Source organism: Eulemur rufifrons, chromosome 29 (genome assembly GCF_041146395.1).
Source record: "Eulemur rufifrons isolate Redbay chromosome 29, OSU_ERuf_1, whole genome shotgun sequence".
Lineage (NCBI taxonomy): Eukaryota > Metazoa > Chordata > Mammalia > Primates > Lemuridae > Eulemur > Eulemur rufifrons.
In genome coordinates this window covers 47,546,199-47,568,915 of record NC_091011.1, presented here as the reverse complement: position 1 = coordinate 47,568,915, position 22,717 = coordinate 47,546,199, and positions in this window count along the sequence as shown.

Below are 22,717 nucleotides of genomic sequence, written 5' to 3'. Positions count from 1 at the left end.
TTAATAAATGGGACTTGATTAAATTAAAAAGCTTCTGCACAGCCAAGGAAATAATTAAAAGAGCAAATACACAACCTACAGAATTGGAGAAAATATTCCCAAGCTATATATCTGATAAAGGACTAATAACCAGAATCTACAAAGAACTCAAACAAATCAAAAGACAAGACAGGTCTTATCTTATAACCATGACTCAAGCATTAGAAAAGCAATTCACATAACCAAAATGCCAAAACTATTTGACCCCATAATACTTTGAAATAAAAAAAAATGGAACAGAATTTTATTCTGAGCACTGTAGCTAATTATATATATTTAACAAGCTATAGGAGGATTCATGAATATTTATGAAGAAAAAGTGCACATGTATAATTGTACTTTACATGGCCCATCCTGTCATGGCTGGGAATTCAATTTTAAGGCTTTTTTCCTGGAGTCCCCTTGGAGGAGAACGGTTTGTTCAGTTAGCAGGGGACTTAGGATTTTATTTTAGTTCACACTTAAAATGTCTATGAAATTCAGTCATTCTTTCCTTTTTATTGTTGAGTAGTATTCCATTGGATGAATATATCTGCTATGGACAGAATGGTGTCCCCCAAATTTCATATGTCCTAAGCCCCAATGTGATTGAATTTGGAGATAGGGCTTTTAGGAGGTAATTAAGGTTATATGAGGTCATAAAGGTGGGGGCCTAATCTAATAGTATTAGTGGCCTTATAAGAAGAGGAAGAGAGAGAGATTTCTCTTTCTCTTTCTCTATGTGCTAAAAAAGCACATTTCTCAAATATATTAAGGTAGGAGAGAACTTGGGGGAAGATAGATAATTTTAAAGACAAAGATTTTGCTGTCTAAAAATACCAAATAAAAGAGAGGGACTCCATTTGAAGCAATGTGATTTTCAAAACCACAAAAACTATAAGGAAGATCCAATAAACAATAGCATTTTAAATGCCAAATTAGAGTAAACAAATAAATGACCTTCCCAAGGGAAAGCTGGCTCCCTTGAAATTGAAGGGAAATAGTTATAATTCCCAGATTTTTTATTTATGAAAAACTAAGGTTCATTAATATTGAACTTGCCAGTTATCTCCATGAGTAACATAGTTTTTTTGTGTGTGTGAAAAGGGAGATTCAATAATTAGTATTTACCTCTTCATTAAAATATATGAATAGCAAGAAAAAAATCAACTCAGTCTTAAATTCTACAAATGCAAAAATTATCTTGCATTATCAGAACACTGTTCATGGGAAGTTTAACAAATATTATATGAAAAGCATCTATTTTATGAGCCCAAGTTTTAATTGATGGGAAAAGATTTATTATATTTAATAATATACCCCTACCTCTATCCACAGACCTAACTTTGAAAACACTGGGAATACAAAAAACAATCTAATGAGTAGGAGAACACTCCACAGGTACTGACCCAAGGTTGAGCAGACTTCTAAGAAATCCACACTATGGCCCTCAAGGTCTGGCCTTCCACCCCTAGGGCGGTTGTGAGGAATGGCTCCTCACAAAGATGCACAGAGGCCCTGGCCCTCTATTCTTTACACAACAGATACCCTATGCATGTGCAGTGCCAGTGTGGGTTATGAGGAAGCTCCCGTGGTGAAAGGCTAGAAATTGGGCTGGCAGGCAGCAAAACAGTAGTGGGAAAGACAGTTCGGGGCCCATATGGCTCTGCAGTGCCTGGGAAAGGTGAGAATGAAGAAAACACAGGAGATTTAAATTAATCTAAGGCAGTGGTTCCCGAAATTTTTTCAGGTGCCAAAAATGTCTATTGGCCTATTTAATTCTAACACATAAATTAGCATCTGTTTTAATAGCAGAAAATATGACTATTACATAGATATACGTTTATGTGTATACATAAATATACATGTATGTAAATATATATACACAATACAAAATTATTACCATGTCTTCAAAACAAGCTGCAAGCCAAGCACAAGGGGCTGCTTCTCAGTTTTGCTATTAACATTTCTCAGTTTGTTCATTTTGTCATCTGCTAGGATTCACAACCAGGCAAGTCGTTACGATTTCCAACGATTTGAGAAATAATCCATGGGAGAGAAACACAAAATCAAGGAGATCATTCATTAAATTACATTTTTCTGAGTATTGGAAAAAGGTGACTATAATGATATTTTAGGAGAAATTAGCTTGGTCCATCATAAGAAATACCCATAACTGTTAAGACCCTTTGACTGTAAATAGCAGAAATGGACTTGAGTTAGTTAAAACAAAAAAATGAAAAAAATTTTATAAGAATATGAGTATTTTTTAGAAAATAAAGGCAGAAATGAAATAAAGATTCACAAAGTCTTGGAACCAAAACAGTGAGGCCAGAAAGACTATGTCTCCAACATTATCTGTTTTCCTCTGCACGTCTGATAGTCTCTCTTTCTTTCTCTCTCTTTTCTCTCCCCCGTCCCCTCCTCTTCTTTAAACTAGTTCTTTCTGCCTTCTATCCATAAAGCAGTTGTATGTAGTTAAATTCATATCTCCATATTCGTATTTCGTATTTAGAGACAGAATCCGTTGTTTGCTACAAGGAAAATACATGCCCAGCTCACTATATTCAAATCGTATATCACTTCTGAACTTTTTACTTTGGGCCTGCCTTCCATTATAATCTTAAGAAACAGTAGAGAGTGGACATTATCTACTTTATGATCATCAAATCCTTAATCCTTTGTGCAAAGAGCTTTTACGAAAAAATGTCTCAGCTATGAAATGTTTTAGCTTGTGGAAATGGCAGTCGGGACAGGCTACAGTCCTGTTCTTATGCTTTTGTTAGAAAGTTACTGATCAGATGCAGAATTCAGCTCTGTAGGCAACTAGGATCCAGATGACTCACAGGGCACCTGGGGGAACTGCTGCTCTCCCAACAGTGAAGGTATATGCACAGCGAAGCAGCTCATAGCCCCCAGCGTGCCTTAATACAGAGCTCTACACACTAGGACTTTCCTACCAACAGGCAGAGTGCTACTATGTCTTCAGGACAGGACCAGAAAGGCATAATGATTGATGTCTGATGCCTGGAGGATGGAGCCGGGCAGCCGCAGAGCTGGCTCACCCTGTACAGCCCGGCACAGGGGATTACACTGTTTCTGTGGCTCCAGACTTGTCCATATTCACAAAGAATATAAAATGAAAGAGTGACCTGATGTTGAACACTATAATCCAGCCAGTTGGCACTGTTACATCTAACTCACCTGTGCATGCCAAGCTGCCTAAGCAGATTAGGCAGCTGTCATGCACCCAGATGAGGAAAGCTCCAGTCATCCATGAGACCCATGACTCTTCAGTACTTCCAAAGGGGGGTCACCTTGCTTTGCTGGAGGTTTATTTTGGCTGGAGGAGACGGTGGTAAACAGATGATTGAAGTGTGACAATTAACAAATAACTATTTTGTATAGAACGGAAATAACTCAAATTATTAAGGCATATGTCAGGTGACTCTTGACTAGATCATGGAGTTGGTCAATGAAGCAGAGACCTGTAGGTAGAAGTGAAAGATTCTAGGTGCTCTTGCTCCTGTGTCTACAGGCCCCTGACACAGATGTGTTAAACACAGACACTTCACTGGTATCACAGAGCCCCATGGCCCTGGACCAAATGTGTCCAAATTTTCTCCTTTGTAAAAAGACACCAGTCATATTGGGTTAGGGCCTTCCCTAATTGACCTCACCTTAATTTGATTACCTCTCTAAAGACTCTATATCCAAATAAGGTCAGATTTGGAATTATTGGGAGTTAGGATTCCAACACATTTTTGGGGGGAGACATAATTAAACCCATAACAAAAGTTAATGAATGATGCAGTTTTGATCATTATTTTGGCTGAAGGAAAGGCTCTTGGTTGTGGGATGCCACCCTTTCATCACCAAAACCAAAGAGTCATAAAATATAGACAGGAGGCTCTATTGACCCAACAGAGTAAGCAGTACCAGGAACTTCCTGCTTCATAGCACCTGTAGATGAGTCGATATGCTCACCATACCTCAAAATACAAAGGGTTATTTTTCTTGGCTACCTACAGACTCAAGAACACAGTCAGTATTCTGTGAAAGGAATACTGTAAGAAAATAAGCCATTGAAAAGATGTCATAAAGAAGACCAAGAAAGCATATAGCATCACATGACACCAGACTTTGATTATACTTAATGACACTCACAAAATAGTATCACATTCAGGAGGCCCAGGGCAATGGGTCTCAACCTGGCTGCACATTAGAATCAAATACTGATGGCTCCTCCTCCACCTGCCCCAGATGTTGATTTAATCAGCCTAGGATGGATCCATGTTTTTGATAAAGCCAACTGATCTAGGTTCTAGATGCTACAGTGAGGTAGTTCTGGATGCTTCAGTATTTACAACAGTACCTATCTATGGCTAAGAGTGAAAAATGGAATTTGAACACATCCTGGACTGTTTGTGCTGCTATAAAGAATATCTGACACTGGAAAATTTATAAAAAACATAAATCTTTTTTATGTTTACAATTCTAGAGGCTGGAAACAGTATGATCAAGGCACCAGGAGGTTCATTGCTAATTCAGGGTCTGGTCTCTGTTTTCAAGATCACTTCGTCCTCCAGAGAGGAGGGGCATTGTGTCTTCATGTGTTAGAAGGTGAAAGGGCAAAAAAGGACAAACTTCTCCAACAAGTCCTTTTATAAGGACTACTAATTCCATTCGTGAAGATAGAGCCCTCATGATTCAATCACCTTCCAAAAGTGACATCTCCCAATATTGTTGCATTGGGGATTAAGTTTCAACATGAATTTTGGAGGAGACAAAAACATTCAAACAATATCATTGAACCACTTGCTCCACCAAACTCATGTCCTTCTCACACAAAAAATATATTCATTCCATCCCAGTTGCTGCCCAAAAATGTCTTTAACTCACTCCAGCATCAACTTAAAGTCTAAGTCCAAAGTCTTATATAAACATCATATGGGTATACTCAAAGTATAATCCATCCTGAGGACAAATTCTCCTCCACCTGTGAGTCTGTGAAATCAAACAAGTTATGTGCTTCCAAAATACAATGGTGGGACAGGTATCAGACACTCCCATTCCAAAAGGGAGAAATAGGAAAGAAAAGAGTCCTAAGTAATTCTAAAACCCAACAGGGCAAACAACCTTATATCTTAAGGTTGGAGAATAATCTTTTTAAGCCCATGTCCTGTCTTCTGGACACACTGGGGTGGGGCTTGGGCCCTCGAGGCTCTGGGTGACCCTGTCTTTATGGCTTTACTGGGCATAGCCCACACGACATTGCAGCTCACACAGGTTGGAGTCGAGTGCCTGCAGCTCTCCCAGGCTGACATTGCTTGCTGGTGGCTCTACAGGTCTGGGGCCCTGAGGGCAGCCCTGTCCCCATGGCTCCACTAAATATTGTCCTAGTGGAGGCTTTCTGCAGTGACTCCACCCTGGGGTAAGTCTTTGCCTGGGCCCCGAGCCTGTCTGAGACGTCCTTCCAAATCTAGGAGGTAGCCATGCCTCTACAACTCTGGCGCTCATGTGTCTGCAGAATCAGCACCACGTGGAGCCCACTAAGGTTTATCACTTGCACTGTCTAGAACAGTGGTCTGAACTGTACACTAGCTGCAGTTGGGGCAGCTGAAGAGTGCTGCTCTAGAATTTGGGGAGCAGAAACCCAAGGAAGCTCTGGGCAGTGAGCCCTGAAGTCCCACAGACTCCTGGACCCCTCCCTCAAAACCATCCTGCCCTCAAGTCCCTGGTACTCTGAGCGTGGGTTAAGTATGGCAGCATCAAAGCTCTCTGAAATGCCTTCAGGGTCATTCTCCCATTGTCTTGATGACAGCACCTGGCTTTTGTCTGTCCATAATTATGTCCTTATCAAATGAATGCTTGACCACACTCTTAGTTTTCTCTCCTAAATGCACTTTTTTATTTTTTATATAGCCCAGCTGAGAATTTTCTAAATCTTTACATTTTGCTTCCCTTTTAATTATAAATTTAGTCTTTAAATTATTTCTCTCTTGTATTTTACTATAAGCAGTTAAGAAAAGCCACACAGCCCCCTCAATACTTTGTGCTGAGAGGTTTCTTTGATCAAATATCCTAATTCATCACTCTTAAGTTCTACCTTCCACAGAGTCCTAGAACACAGACATAATTCAAGACTCAGCCCCAAGTTCAGCCATGATCACTCCACCCTCATGACTCATCACCTCCCAAAGGCCACATCTCCCAATACTGTTACTGGGGATTAAGTTTCAACATGAATTTTGGCAGGGACAAAAACATTCAAACCATAGCATACTCCCTTTGTAGTATTCAGATAATTCAGTCAAGAGGAAGCATCTATAGTAATTTTTCTAAGAGCGGTTTGCTCAAGTTGTTGAGCCCATGGTGTATTCTTTAGGATTTCTGAAATAATACTGAAGCCCTAGCCTGTGAGAATAAACTCCTTACTGGTCAAGCTTTCTGCTCGATGTGGTGCAATGTCTCTTTTGTCTCTTGAGAACTAACTGAATGAAACCAATAGAACTGGTGCCCCAGCCCTCTTGTTTTAGTAATAATCCCCAAATCCTCCATTGTATACACTGAGAATTTACATGATTACATTTGGGAAAGATTATATCACATCACTTTAAAATTGAAAGTGTTTATTATGCTGTATGGAAGGGAATGAAAGAAGTCTAGAACATCTAACAGAATAAATGATCTCAAAACCAATGGCCTACACCAGAAAAGTTATTGGAAAGGTAAAACATTGTAAAATTTATAAACTCATTCTAAAGTCATGATTGTGAGAGTTTGGCATGAACTACATTCCATTCTGGAACTCATCTAAAAATCAAATGACCAGGCCTATCTTTCTAGTTCCCAAGGTTTAGGTATTGATCCCCATCCCTAGGCTGCAAGCTCCTTGAGAACAAGGACCACATTTTATCCTTCTCTCACCCCAAATAAACAAGTACAATGCCAAGGATAGTCAAGGTGCTCAGAGTGTTTTATAAATGGATTCAGTCACTCTAATCCCTTCTGTTATTGCTAGAATCAGGAAGAAGGAAAAAGGAGAGTGAGCCTACCAAGTCAGCATTTGGCAACCTGTATCTGTGTCCTCAAAACTGAAAGTGTAGAAAATCAAGAGTAGAGTTGCCTGGTCAATCATTCAACCACAGATGACTGGACAGTGAAAAAACATAGAAACACTCCCTCTAGAGAAACTTAGCAAGCTAGCACAACTTTAATTATTTTATGTATGTATGTATGTATTGGTGTTCTTGTTACACATTTCTGATGACTCGCAAGGGACGCAAAGTGAAGAAATCAATACTCTGGCCATAGAACAGGATGGCCTAGACTCCGTTTCCGTAAATTTAATATTGGAATCTCACAAAAGGGTACCCCTTGCATGTTCAATATTGGGTTAACTAAGGGTGTAGATAACCGAGCAAGTATTTTATGTGCCTAGAGTACTGTGTCAAAGTCTCATTATTATGGGTCCTTTCTGGTTCCTTTAGAGACATTTTGCCAGTGATTATAAGATAGAGTTAAGTTTTGCAATAGTTAAAGACTGCCTTGTGGACAACTCAGCAACAAGCTATGATTTCAAAAAATTTATAAATTGAATTCATGAAATAACAGATTTTTATAGAATGTTATGTAAACTATAAACAATGTTACACAAATTACATAAACTATAAAAATATTTAAGGATTTGAACCTATTAATTGGTTATGAATAGATGCTACTATGTACAAATTAAAATTAAGACATTTTTTAAAAAGCAAGATAACAGGGTTCCCTCCAATAGTTTCTACTAATAAACTATTTTGGAGGAGTCAAGATACTGTATACACTTAAAAATTATTTCAAAAGAATTTAAAGTTCAAATTTACAAAATTCAATTTCCACTCTCCTTCTCCTACACCCACCCCTACTCATCTGAATCTATAAATTTCAGCTATAATTTATTTTCCATAACTTTTGAAGTTGTTAGTGTATAATGATCAGCCATTCTGCTTGCATACAGCATAAAGTGAATCACGTTAAGAAATTCTCCACTGTTTTAAACTACTCACCTCATCTTAAAATAGAAAAAATATTTTATTGATATCTGAGTTCAAAGACAGTACGTTCATAATAAGGTTTAAGAGCACTTTAACATATGGTAATCATGTGAGTACAAAAGCTCCATTCTGATTACTCAATCATGACTAAAATAACACTTAAGACACCTGATTCCTATATTTCAGCAGCAACTCACTGAATTATTTTTTATAATATGCTAAAGAGATACATTATAAGGCCAAAAATTGATGCTGTTGCCTGGCTTAAGGCCCCCTAAAATCCATATAAATAGTTTCAGAACAAGATAATACTAAAACACAAACACTGTTTCATATTAAAAAAATTTTAACGTGATATTACTTTGGTTGTCATATTTTTATCACCACAAATATGACCATCACTGAAATTATATTTTTCCATTTCAGGTTACTTCCTGAAATATTAATATATGGGGACTTACTTAAGGATTGATGGAAACCCATACTCAACTTCATTTCTTCATTCCTTCTCCTGAGAGAATAGGCTGCTGCAGTGTGTGGACAAGAGAGACCTCAGGCTTTGTGGGAATCTCGATGGAGAGAATTTTCACTGTAGGTAGCATGAATGACTGAAGATAAGCAGTGACTCTCCTGCTTACCACATTCTGGGAAGAGCTTGGCTCAGAAATATATCTAGACCCCAGAGAGGAAGGTGAAATGTGGTCTCCTATACATGTATGATGATTCTTCTGTCTAAGAGGCCAAGGGGAGCTGAATAGGTAGGCTATGGCTTTTCTAGCCTGAGCTAGGGGACGTGTACAGAGACTAGACAGCTAGGAGGTTTGCTGTAGGGGAGACTTGTAGCCCCTTGCGTCTACACCACTGACCTATTGGGGGAAAACTACGTAATCTTCCCCTGCTTAAGGAGCTGCTGCACTTAGGGTACTGGATCTGAATCCAAAGTAGGCAGTAGATAAAAAAGAGAACCTACTTAAGAGGAAGATTAGTCAGAACAAAAAAAGAACATGTGTGCAGGAAAATAGGGCTGCTGGATGACAGACAACAACTGAATTCAAAAAAAGAAGAGAAGAAAAATAAGATGGAAGAGTAGGAAGATTTTCACAAGGATGCCAAGGCAATTCAATGAAGGAAAAAATAGTCTTTTCAAAAAATGGTGCTGGAGCAACTGGATAGCCACATGCAAAATAATGAATTTGCACCTCTTACTTCATACCACACACAAAAATTAACTCAAAGTAGATTACAGATAAATATAAGAGCTAAAAATATAAAACTCTTTGAAGAAAACATAGGAGTAAATCTTCATGACTTTGGGTTAGACAATTTTTTTTATATAAAACACCAAAAGCACAGCAAAAAAAGAAAGAAAAGGAAAAAAGGGTAAATTGGACTTAATCAGAATTTAAAACGTTTGTGCTTTAAAGGACACCATTGAGAAAGTGAAAAGACAGACAATATTTGCAAATCTGACAAGGTACTTGTATCTAGAATATATCCTGAATTCTTATGACTTGATAAAACAAATTAAAAAAAGACAAAGTACTTATATTGAATTAGCACCAAATAAGATATGCAAATGGCCAATAAGGATATGAAAAGATGTTCAGTGTCATTAGTCATTAGGGAAATATAAAGCAAAACAATAATGAGATACCACTTCACAGCCAGTAGGATGGTTATAATAAAAAGACAGACAATAATATGTGCAAATCATATTGGATATAAAACAAAACAAACAAAAACCTTTGAATGGATTAAGGTGTCTCAGAAGAGCTTAAGAAGAGCCAAATCCAGACCCCATATAGAAACTACTGAACATCCTCAGAGATCCTGAGCTCTGAGCTTGATGCTATCCATGGGTGGGACTTTGGGGTTGTCTCCCTTGGGCACATGGAGTAAACAAAATATGTGGTAACCAGAGAGTGAACTGTTGTAGTCATAGACCTTTCATAAATATTCTCAGCTCTCCCCCCAGGCACAGAGTAGATGTACACTTCCCCCAGCCTTTGGAGATTGGTGTGGCTATGCTGCTTTCCTTAGACAGTGAAATGTGAGAAGAAGGGATGTGTGGTGCTATGAGCCAATTCACGCTTCCCATGTTCCCTGCCCTCTAGTATAATGACTGCATGTGTCAAGACGGAGCCTCCATCAGCCTAGGTCTCCAAGTGACTATAACAAACAGAAGCCCCTATATTGGACCACAAGAAAAATATATGAGATAGACTTTTCTTGGGTGACAATACAGGGATTTGGGGTTTGTTTGTTACCACAAAAAACCTACTATATACTGACTAATGCACATGTCAAAATGAATTAGAAATCTCAGCCTTTACTGGTATAAGTATTGAAAACACCTGAAAAATGAGACCCTCATACTAAAAGTGAGAACACTTCATAATGTTGGGAAAATTTTAAACTTATAACCATGTTCCTAAATTCTTAATGTTACCTTAGAAGAATCAATAAAAAGTTTGGATGGGATCACAATTTGTCTTGGGGTCATGGTGAAAAATAAATTCTTAAACATCTCTTTGAAATTCTTATTGAAGTGGATGCGCTCACTCACACAGCCTCATCCTCCAGTTTGAGGAGTATCGCTCATGGTCTTGTGCCTGACCTCTGAGGTGCACTAAATGCTCTCCCAGTAAGCTGAAGAAGGGAAGCCTACCCTAAGTTCTTGTTTCTCTTTTGAGACTCTCCTTTGTAGGATGATGGTTTTTTGTTTTATTGTTTTTTTTTTTTTGATAAAGAGTAAGAAGACAGAATGAAATCTGTAACACCCACCCCCTTTACATATTTCCAAACTAGCAGTGAGTGAGTGAATCTCTTCCCCAGTGAAATTTCGTACAAGCTACAAAGACAGAAATAAAGACATTATCATAAAACATAATGTTGGGGAGGTAAATGCATCACATTATAGCCACTGAAATTTATATTTTATTATTTACTGGAGAAAAGAAAATTCATGATGAACTGATTCTTTTCCCATGTAAAAGGAAGATGTGATGTGTGAGCCCTTTGTAGGAGAGAATTGTTTTATGTCCTAACTCTTCCCTGCACATGCTAAGGGTCTTGACCCACCTGAGCTAAAGTTTGTCCCTGTAAGAGCATCTGTTCTATAAATTTTTGTTCTCTCATTCATCCGTTATAGAACCAGAATAGTAATAACAATATGTGAGGGGTCACCAGGTCAGGTTATTTTTTCTTAGCAGTACTGTAGTACTTAAGGAGACCTTTAGCTCAGCACTCTATGAGGGCAAGAACATTTTATTTAAATAAGAACTAAAACACCTCTATGGATGAGATATATACAGTTTTCTAACACACACACACGCGCGCACACACACACACACACACACACTCATAACCAAGCAAGTACAGAAAAGATTTAGGCATAACTGTTGGTTGCTCTAACATTAATTTTCAGTCCCACTAGATTTATGGAGTGGTGAAGTCCTCAGCCCAGGGGTTCTTACCAGACACTTTAAGAGATTTGTAGGTAGGATTCAGGGAGTCCATACACTTAGATAGGGAAAAAATTACATTTTCATTTTCATTAACCTCTAAAGAAATTTAGCATTTCCTTCAGTTACTATAATCGACAACAAGCTACAGTAGCAGTAGCATACTTATTTTCTTATTCTTTTTTACCAAAGTTTTTTTCTTTCTTTAAATTTTTTTTATTGAAAAATATTAATTAAAGGGGTATGAGCATTTTTATTACATGGATATCTTGTATAATGCTTAAGTCAGGGCTTTTGGTAGGCCCATCACCAGAATAGTGTTCATTGTACACAATAGGTAAGTTTTTAGCATACACCCACCTTCCCAGCCTCCCCAGATTTTGGCTTCTCATGTCCTTTATATCACTTTGTGCCCATGTGTACCCATCTATTAGTTCCCACTTATTAGTGAGAACATACAGTGTTTTGTTTTCCATTCCTGAGATACATCAGTTAGGATAATGGTATCCAGTTATTATCCATATTGCTGCAAATGATATTATTTCATTCCTTTTTATAGCTGAGTAGTACTACATGGTATGTATACACCACATTTTCTTTATCCACTCATGAATTAAGGGGCACTTAGGTTGATTCCACATCTTTGCAATTGTGAGTTGTACTGCTATAAACAATTGAGTGCAGGTGTCTTTTTGATCAAATGACTTCATTTCATTTTGGTAGATAACCAGCAGTGGGATTGCTGGATCAAATGGTAGGTGGACATTTATTTCTTTGAGAAATCTCCATACTGTTTTCCAAAGAGGTTGTACTAATTTGCAGTCCCACCAACAGTGTATAAGGATTCTTCCTCTCTGCAACCATTCTAGCATCTATCATTTTTTGACTTTTTAATATGTCCATTCTGATAGGGGTAAGGTGGTATCTCATTATAGTTTTCCTTTACAATTCCCTGATGGCTAGTGATGTTGAGCAGTTTTTCATGTTTGTTGGCCATTTGTCTATCTACTTTTGAAAAACTTCTGTTCATGTCATTTGTCCACTTTTTGATGGGGTTGTTTGTTTTTTTCTTACTGATTAGTTCGAGTTCTTTGTAGATCCTGGATATCACTTCCTTTCTCTTTCCCTAGCCCTGTGGTCTTCTTAACAGTGTGAATTATATTGGGATGGCTAGTTTAATCTCTGAGACAGTAGGTGATGCTTGTGGGTAAGAATGAACCATGCCCTGTATGATTAAATCAGTAAATGCCATAATGGACTGTACAAGTTGCCCTCCCTGCCAGTAGGTGGTGCTTGCAGGAAAGAGCCAGCTTTGGTGTTGTTTTTGGGATATGGCACTGGGGTTTAGAATTCCTGCCAGAAGTGGCAATGATTCATATTATTGTCTTTATTTAACAAAGTGAGCTATTTCATTTCCAACACATTTTGTTCTTTTTGTGTTCCAAACGTTTAGTCAATAAACATTTATTTCTCCTCTATGTGTGCCAGGTGCTATGCAAGATTCTGGGGATTCAGAAGTGAGTAATATAAATAAGAACTTTGCCTTCAAGTAGCATAATTCTAGTGAGAAGACATGGGAAATAGATAGGTAAATAAGCACAATTTCAAATTATAAAATATGCTGTAAAGGAAATAAACAGAATGCTAAGCAAAGGGAGCAAAGTGAGGGGATCAGGAAACTCTCTCTGGAAGGTTAAGGTCTGAAGGATGAGCATGGTGCCAAGCATGGGAAAAGCTGGAGGATACATATTCTAGTCAGAGGAAAAAGCAAATGCAAATGCACGACAGCTGCAGAAGTCTTGTGTTGGTCCATAGTAAACTGGCTACATTCTGGTTATAATGCTGATAAACTAAGTCCAGAAAGTTGTTTCTCCCTTGGTTTGCAAGTGCTTAACTTCTACCTCAGTGTTCAGAGATAATCAACTACATTTATGTTGCTTTTACTATTTTTCCATTGCTCCTGCACACATCCACGTAGGACAAGAACCATGGGATTTAAATTGTAGCTCACTTGTACAACTCTCAAATGCCTTTGAAAGGATGAGGTGGAAAGGATTGTCATCTTCCAGCCTAAGTACTACCTGAAGACTCCTGCTATGGTTTGGATATTTGTCCCCTCCAAACCTCATGTTGAAATATGATCCCCAATGTTGGAGGTGAGATCTAATGGGAAGTGCTTATGCCATGGGAGTGGATCCCTCATGAATAGATTAATGCCTTTCCTGGGGGTAAGGGGAGTGAGCTCTTACTCTATTATTTCCTGACAAAGCTGGTTGTTAAAAAGAACCTGGCACCTCAACACTTGCTTCCTCTCTCCTCATGTGATCTCTGCACACAATGGCTCTGCTTTGCTTTCCACCATGAGTGGAAGCAGCCTGAGGCCCTCACCCAAAGCAGATGCCCAATCTTGAGCTTTCTAGCCATCAGAATTATGAGCCAAATAAACCTTTTTTCTTTATAAATTACCCAGCCTCAGGTATTCCTTTATAGCAACATAAAACAAACTAAGATAACTCCCATAACCCAGTTCCTATTATTTTTCTCAGCACAAATATCCCAGCTTAAGACAGGAAAAGTAAAATCCAGTAAAGAAGAAGCACATTGCCACACTTTCAGAGTAACAGACCTTCGCACCCAGTTGATAACAACCTCTGGAAACACTTTAGATCCTCCACCACAATTAATGTCATGGTCTTTAGTTAATATATCTTCCCTAAAGTATGTATATGACACAAAAAGATACATGGATGTCTCTAACACAGAAGAATAATGATTTTTGGGGTAATGTTTCATTTTTAATACTATTTAAAATAGTATTATTTAATACTATTTACATTTTTACTAATGTATTTTTTTTCCTTTATTGTTACCATTAATGACTATGCTATGTGTAGTAGATACTGGGTTCTGGCTCTCTGGCATTCATTTACTCTACTTCCTTCACCAGCTTCCCATTTTGTTTTGAGTATCTACTTTCCCCCACTCTCAGTCCACAGTAGTAATGGCAAAAGTGACTCCACACCCAACTCTGTAGATGTCATATGACCTAAGCCCAGCCAATCAGAGCTTCAGGATGTGCTGGCCACGGTGATTGGTTTATAGAAAGGCGTCAGAAATGGTGACATGCCATGAAACTCTTAATGAAAGTTGTGGACCTTAATTTGAGCATATGAGAGTAAATAGTTGCTACAACCACCTTGAAACCCCATGTAGCCCAAGAATTAATCTAACACATGGCAGAGTAGAGGCAAGCCAACAGATGATAGACTGGTTCCTGGTATCTCTGTTAAGTGAAGCCTAGCCTGAAACCAGATATGCCTGGAATGTTTAGTTCCATCAGCAAATAAATTCCCTCTTGATGTAAACCAGTTTGGGTTGGGTTTTCTGTCACAACAGGAATAGTCCTGATACCTGATAATTATTGAAGACAAATTCATTCACCAACTTGTTCAATGGTTCTGCCACACTTCATTATCTGCTGCTCAGCGTTTAGCCATAGTGTATTCATCCTCAAATGGATTTATCTTTGCATTACATTAGAGTAGAATTATTTTCCCTCCCCATTCTCACCCTTAATTCTATTTGTTCACAGTATTCTTCTGGATTTAAAGATCAAATAGCCAAGCTCACTCCACATCAACTTGCTGTTTTGCATATTTGAAGATAATTTCTTAAACACAATCTCTACAATCCTTTACTATGATTCAGAGCATTAAACTTAGAGACCAATACAGCCTTTATAAATGCCAGGCAGGAAATAACTAATAGCTGACTTCATGAGTCCAGTGCTGAGAAACAAGTTTCAAATAATACCTTGTATTTAAACTTGTGGTTTTTTCCAAAGGGCAATCAGCAAAACTCTGATATTATAACCCCCCACACAGTCATGATCACAAATTACATGAAACAACGTTTCTTTGAAAGTTTAATGATGGAATTTACTTCATTCCAAAGTCTTGCAGCTCAGCAGTTCACTTTGGGCTTCATAATTTATCCATCTAGCTGATACTCTCTCTACATTGGAAATATGCTTCTCCCTTTGACTAAAAATATTTGGGTAGACCCTGTGCAAAGTGAATTTGCCATTCACCACTTAATCAGAGTTAGACTAAGGTTAGACTATGGGGAAAACTTGAAAGTTTCAATACCCAGAACAGGCAGCTGGGACCACTTTCAAAATCTGTCTCCACTGGCTTGGCAGGAGACTTCTAGAAACCAACTTCTCTTGAGACTTGACTTCTCTACTGAGAGCAGAGAAATGATAGGAGGCAAAACCACTAGCCTGCTAGGGTCAGCATAAGAATTAAAGGTGATATTGGTCAACTAATGAAGCAACTTAAAATAGTTATGAAAAGAGGGAAAGGTATATCATTTAACTTTTGATCCCTTTTCATAGATTTTTAAATCCTCCAAGTTGTTTCAAATCAGTAATTTGGCTTAAGAAATAGAGTTTTCTCATCAGTGAGAGAGCTATGTGATTGTCTTTTCTTCCTCCCTGCTCCTGACAGAGGGTTTGGAGCCCCTAGAGTTAGAGTTTCTGGCAGAAATGAGACATTCCAAGCCTTCTGGGGACACGGTGTGTGTCCCCTCATCTTGCGTAGAGAGTTCATTACTGAAAAGTGTCTGCTGTGGGTGGGAAATAAAAACAACAGGCCCCAAATAGCCTCAAGCTGAATTCATTACCTGTGGATTCTCTGCTAATGATTTGGGGAGTGCAGCGGTGCTTAATATTTTATCTGTTTAGGCCGATGTAAGAGCTAGGCTCTAAAGCCAGCTCCACACTGAGAATCTACTGTCTGAAATTTCTGGAAGACAATGCACTGGGCAGGAGTGAGACACATTGGAAAAGAATCATTTTTCTGTCTGGCTCCTGCTGCTTCTGAAGCAAAGCCCAAGCCCTCGGGAGTTGCCGCTCTCTCTTGGGCACAGCTGCCTGGCGGGGGTCTGGGAGGGGGGCCTCCGAGGAGGGGTCCAGGCTGCTGTTGACAGGCAGGTTCCCTGTCTCGTGTCCTTCATTTCACCCACTGCTGGGAGAGCAGCAGAAGAGCAAGAATTGGGGTTTAAACTCAGGGTGTGGCTTTGTCACGGATCCCACTAATGTTGTGAAGATGGGAGAGGCACTTAGCAACATATGTACATAGTAGGATAGGAGAGGAAAGGGCTCCAGGAGTGGCAACTGAGCATTGGATTATTTTTAATATTATTCCTAATGTTATAATATTCACTTAAGCCACAGGTGGCTTCAATTGCTTTATCACTGAGCTATTTAAGAAAGAAATGAGAGGACTCTCTGTTCACATAAAGTAGAGAAATTGCCATAATTATCCAAGACAATTCAGGCAAAATTTTAAACTAAAAATTCAGCATTTTTATCTAAAACATCCAGATAATTCAAGTAAAAATTAGTTGTCTGTTGGGTTTAAATGGATAGTCACCTCAATTCTCCATTTAAATTTTCACATTTTGGAATTATTTGTTTTCCATCCCTTCCTAAAATAATTTGAGGTGGCTAAAACCTGTATAGTAAAATGTAATTTTTTAAAAGCAACCACTCAGGCTAACAAGAATAATAGCCAACATTTATATAGAGCTTACTGTGAGCTGGGCAATATCTTAAACACTTTACCTGTTTAAACATCTCACTATGACCCTAAGAGATAGGTACTATTGTCTCTGTTTTAGAGATGAGAAAACTGGAGCACAGAGGGGTTAAGAAATGTGCTCAAAGTAACACAGCTTAGAGGAACTGGTGCCGCAGAATTCAGACCCAGGCCGCCTGGCTTTGGTCTGTGTTCTTAGCAGCTGTGCCATTCTGTTTGTGGGAAGAGCGGCATGAAATGAGATGGAAGACACACAAGTGACAGTCCCAAGTGGTTACCAAAGGAGGGCCATGGGGAGGCTGTGAGTCTTCATGGCCAAAGCCAAAAGGGAAGCCACAAGTGCTGACGAAAGGAGAACATGTCAGATGCTCATCACGCGCATGCACACACACACACACACACACGCACGCACGCACTTTGCCCAGCTGCGATCACTGAGTTCTCCCTCTAAAGTAGACGTTTGAGTGGGACAAAGGGGAGAGGTGGGAGTGGGAGTCGGTGGGACAGAGGGGAGGGGTGGGAGTCGATGCCTTCACCACAGCCAGTCGGACAGCAGCAAATTACATAGGGCTATTTGTTAAACATGTCTTCAAAGCACACCAAAGGTATAACATCAAAGCACCACATTTGAATTTACAAATTCAGTAAAAATGATTCTTCAATGGGAGGGAAAACCAGTAAGATGCAAATAGCCATTTCTCTGATGGTCTGGGTTGATCGAGAGATAAAAATCTGGCATATCCAGTGGGAAAAAATAACTGCACAACTTCCAGGCAATCCTTCATGAATATTATTTCTCATAAGTGGGCTTTAGGCAAATGTTGGGCAACAGACGATTTGAGCCTAGAAAGAGAGAAATGTTGTCTTGCTAATTGAAAGCAAATCTATATGCTTTTGAAAAATCAACCAAGGAAAAGGTAAAAGGGATGTACCCTTAAAGACATTAAGGGATATGGCCCAGAGGCTTGTCAGAGAGGCCACCCAACCACCCTTTTGTGGTCAGCGTATCTGCCTCTCCTCCTAGATTTTATTTTTGAAAATAGAATCAATCTAGAAAGACAAGTTCTAATTTTGAAAGCCAATTGAAGTCATTTTTTTGTGTGTGAGACAGTCAATTTGAATTTAAAAAAACCAAAATTTAGTAACTGTGCTGAGGTGACACATGGATGCAAAGCTTCACAGACAGGGACAACAAAATGCAGGTGACTTCTTTATTGCTGTTTGTTTAACTTGCCTGTACTACAACTTCTCCCATGGTAGTATGAACAGTAACCCAAAATAAGGCCCCAGAGTTGCATAAAATGAATGATTTTACTTTTTTTAAGCCTAGGATAATCCTATATCTGGTACCTTATAATTCAGGGTGGGATATTTCTGAAAAATGAGATTTACAGATTAATAATTCTTCCATCTCATTTAGCCCTACTTCGTCACCCTCCACATCAGTGAAATTACAACTTGCTGGCCACATACGAGTACAGTATCCAATCACCTTATATGTGAGGGTGCTTACCAACTCTGTTTCGTTAAGATTCCATAGGTTTGCCCCAGGCAACAGATTGCATAATTTTGCTGAATATCTCATGCTGTTCTTAAGGAGAAATTTTTTTTTTTTTTTTTTGCTTTTGCTGCAAATGGCTGTAAATCCAGCCCAGCCTCATCCCCATCTTCAGGTGGACCTCATCAGTTGTAGGCATCTTATCAGCAAGAAACAGCCTTTCCTAATGGCTTGATAAATATTCCAGCCTCCCCAGAATCAGTTATCAAGAGATTTAAATCATGGTCAGTACTTATAGCAGCTATTACTACAGACTTAATGCCAGTTACCCTTTGTACTTATCTCTGTAACCAGAGAGGCTGAAAAGCTCTTTTTATGTCTCCACTCCTGGTCACTAAAAGCTGAGTTCATTCAAAATTTCCTCTTGCCTAGGGAGCTTGCAGGTCTATAATAAAAATTGGAGAGGAGATTTGTGTGAATATAAAATAAAATGTTTGTTTCCCTGGCATCCACTTCCTCCCCAAAACCCTGCCCTAAATTTGGCACAAGGGCAAAGGAATGTAAGTCTTCAATGGTGGAACAGGTAGAACCTTTAGATTAGTTTAGTGTAATGTGGCTCAGGGTGATGTGGTTTTTTCCTTCTGCTACTTTGCTTTGATAAAATTGAACTACAGAGACTGAAATCCAAATACAGGGCTTGGCATTTGTGAAATTTTGCCAGCTCTTGACAGAAAACAAGTACTTTCTCCTGCATGGCCCTACCAATGTATTTTGATGAAAGTAATTATAAAATCTCAATTGCTGGGAACATTAAGAGGAGCTGCAAAGTAAAACCCTCACTCTTCTTCATGGGAAATGGGTACCATGTGATAAATAAAGAGGGTCTGGGAACTCTCTTATAAAGAAACATGACAGAAAGTAGGGAGAGGTGGTACCTCCTCAAGAAAGCTAAAAGCAATCTAGCACTCATGAGAACATTCCTCAAAAAGTAGAAAGGCACACACCTTCAACAGTTTTTTAAAGTGTCATCCCTTACCTCTCTACATTGTATGGTTAATTGGATCCTCTATGCAAGGAAACAATGTTCTACAGAACACCAACCTGTCAGCTTGATTTCTATAGACCTCACAATTGTATACAGCTGGGGTCCCCAAACCCCAGGCAGCAGACCAGTACTGGTTCATGGCCTATTAGGGACCAGGCCACAGAGCCCTACCCCCACTCCCCACCATCCGTGGAAAAATTTTCTTCCATGAAACTTAGGAACCAGGGGCTGCACGGCGGGAGGGCAGTGGTGGGTAGGTGAAACTTCATCATCCGTATTTACAGCTTCTCCCCGTTGGTCACATCACTGCCTGAGCTCTACTGCCCCCACACAGCCCACCCTGATCCATGAAAAAATTATATACCATGAAACCTGTCGCTGGTGCCAAAAAGGCTGGGGACTGCTGGTGTACAGCACTCTTTAGTTGCCGGAGTTCTTCCCTTTGTGATCTCTTGTTAATCCATACAACAACCCTTGGTATTGGGAAAGTATGAGCATCCCTATTTCCCTGAAAAGATCACTGAGGTTCAGGTAAAGTTAAGCAATTCATCCAAGGCCACAAAATCAGTTAGTGATGAAGCACATACTGTGGTTCTATGCATAGCTTACAAAATCCCAGTTCTTCTCACTCTGCAATGCTGCTACCAAGAATACCTGGGGCCGGGCGCGGTGGCTCACGCCTGTAATCCTAGCACTCTGGGAGGCCGAGGTGGGCGGATCGTTTGAGCTCAGGAGTTCGAGACCAGCCTGAGCAAGAGCGAGACCCCACCTCTACTAAAAATAGAAAGAAATTATATGTACAGCTAAAATATATATATAGAAAAAATTAGCCGGGCATGGTGGCGCATGCCTGTAGTCCCAGCTACTCGGGAGGCTGAGACAGGAGGATCGCTTGAGCTCAGGAGTTTGAGGTTGCTGTGAGCTAGGCTGACGCCACGGCACTCACTCTAGCCTGGGCAACAGAGTGAGACTCTGTCTCAAAAAAAAAAAAAAAAAAAAAAAAAAGAATACCCGGGCTGGGAACTGATGGGTGCTAGAGGGAAACTAGCCATGGACGAGAAGGGTAGACTGACCTGCCAGTGGCCGCACTTCTAATCCCACCCAAACTTGGATTCACATCCCTAGTTGTCATTTTTGCACAAAAGGAAATGAACCAAAAAAAAAGTATCACTTTTTTATCACTTATAAAAATGTTCCTTTTACAGTTCTTCATTTCCTTTCTTCATAGTGTCATGCTGTTTCCCTAGTAAGCAACTTCATTCCCTTGGTGTCTTGTCAGTATCTGAGACTGACCTTGTCCAAACTCTAACGGTACGTCAAGGTGAGAGGAGAGGAATGAGGACTGAAGCAGAGATCTGTGTCCTGCTCTGGGTGGTGGGTCTCCAGCCTCCTCGTGCCTTCTTCCCAGGCCCAGAGACAATCCCCTCCAGCCCTTCTGACTCAGTTCACCTGCTGTGAAGCAGGGCTGAAAACTTTGTCCTACACGAGACATCTGTGAGAATGATCAGCAAGGATTGTTCTGGCACCTGTGGACAGCAAGTGAGCTCAAGATTTGAAACTGGTCCCAGAATTCCTAAGGCCATGAAAAATTCTTTGCTTAAAAGCTCTTGGGAGGCCGGGCGCGGTGGCTCACGCCTGTAATCCTAGCACTCTGGGAGGCCGAGGTGGGTGGATCATTTGAGCTCAGGAGTTCGAGACCAGCCTAAGCAAGAGCAAGACCCCATCTCTACTAAAAATAGAAAGAAATGATCTGGCCAACTAAAAATATATATAGAAAAATTAGCCGGGCATGGTGGCACACGCCTGTAGTCCCAGCTACTTGGGAGGCTGAGGCAGGAGGATCGCTTGAGCCCAGGAGTTTGAGGTTGCTGTGAGCAAGGCTGACGCCACGGCACTCTAGCCCAGGCAACAGAGTGAGACACTGTCAAAAAAAAAAAAAAAATCCCCCAAAGTCATTTTTTTTCTGTAAGTGGAAAAACTTGCTAACTCTATGACCCCATGGTTGACAATTATATAATTATGGAACTTAATAGATGACAATGAAATATTTTCCTCTGGTTTTCAACACCTTTCAGTGCAATAGCCATGAGGAGAAGGTGCCATTCACTGCTGTCTTTGGACCCCTACGGCCTTTGCCCGGAGTAGGAGCAGAAATTCCTGCTGGATTCTTCTTTCACACACACACAGATTGAATGGTCAGATAGTATATACGGGCGCCCATTCTAAGTCCTTCTGAGGCCACTTAGAAGCATTTCATCATTGCGACTGTTGTTTCAGGTTTCATCTGCTCACATCTCTGCCCCACCAACAAGCCTAGGCCCGCCGCCTGTCTTTCCCTCTGAAGCTTTTTCCTTGCAACAAGCCAGGAATCTCCTCACCTCCTCTTACACGCTCAGCAACTAATGAAAGGACACGTCCTAACTCAGTAAGCAGCAGGTTTGTTTTTTTTCCCCTTTGGCATTCAGACTACTCTCATCTCCAAAGGAAGATTTGTCAATAAACATTCTATTACTTCCTAACTCTGTGGGAATACTTTGGTTCATTTTTATTATTATATCTCATTTCTTATCTGGTACAAAGATTTTCTCATCGGTACATATTCCTCTTTGGTGGCCCGTGTGTCTATTGTTCAAAGTGGTCAGAAAACAGCATCGTTTAACAGAAAACTCTGGGGGCAGGGTAGGTCAGCCAGGCTTTTAGTTTTGCAGTTCACTGTCTTCTCTAGACCATCCCTGGTGCACCTCCACACCTACTGTCAGAAGGCCTGGCGGAAACTTCGACATCTAAATGGAATATATGCTTTTAAATCACAATACATTCTGCAGCTCACCCTGTGAGAGGCGTCTTTGGCAGCATCTCAGGTGGGAGAGAACAGCAAGGAAGACAAGTCAGCACTGTGGCGACCTCCGTGGCTCCCTGACTCAGGCCTGAAATATTTGCTGTCAGTGGTGCATAGAAAATGTAAGACTTCTGAAAATGGCTTTCAAAATAGCCGAATCAATCACCTGGGTAACTAGGCAAACAGAAAGTCAAGTACAAAAATAAAATTT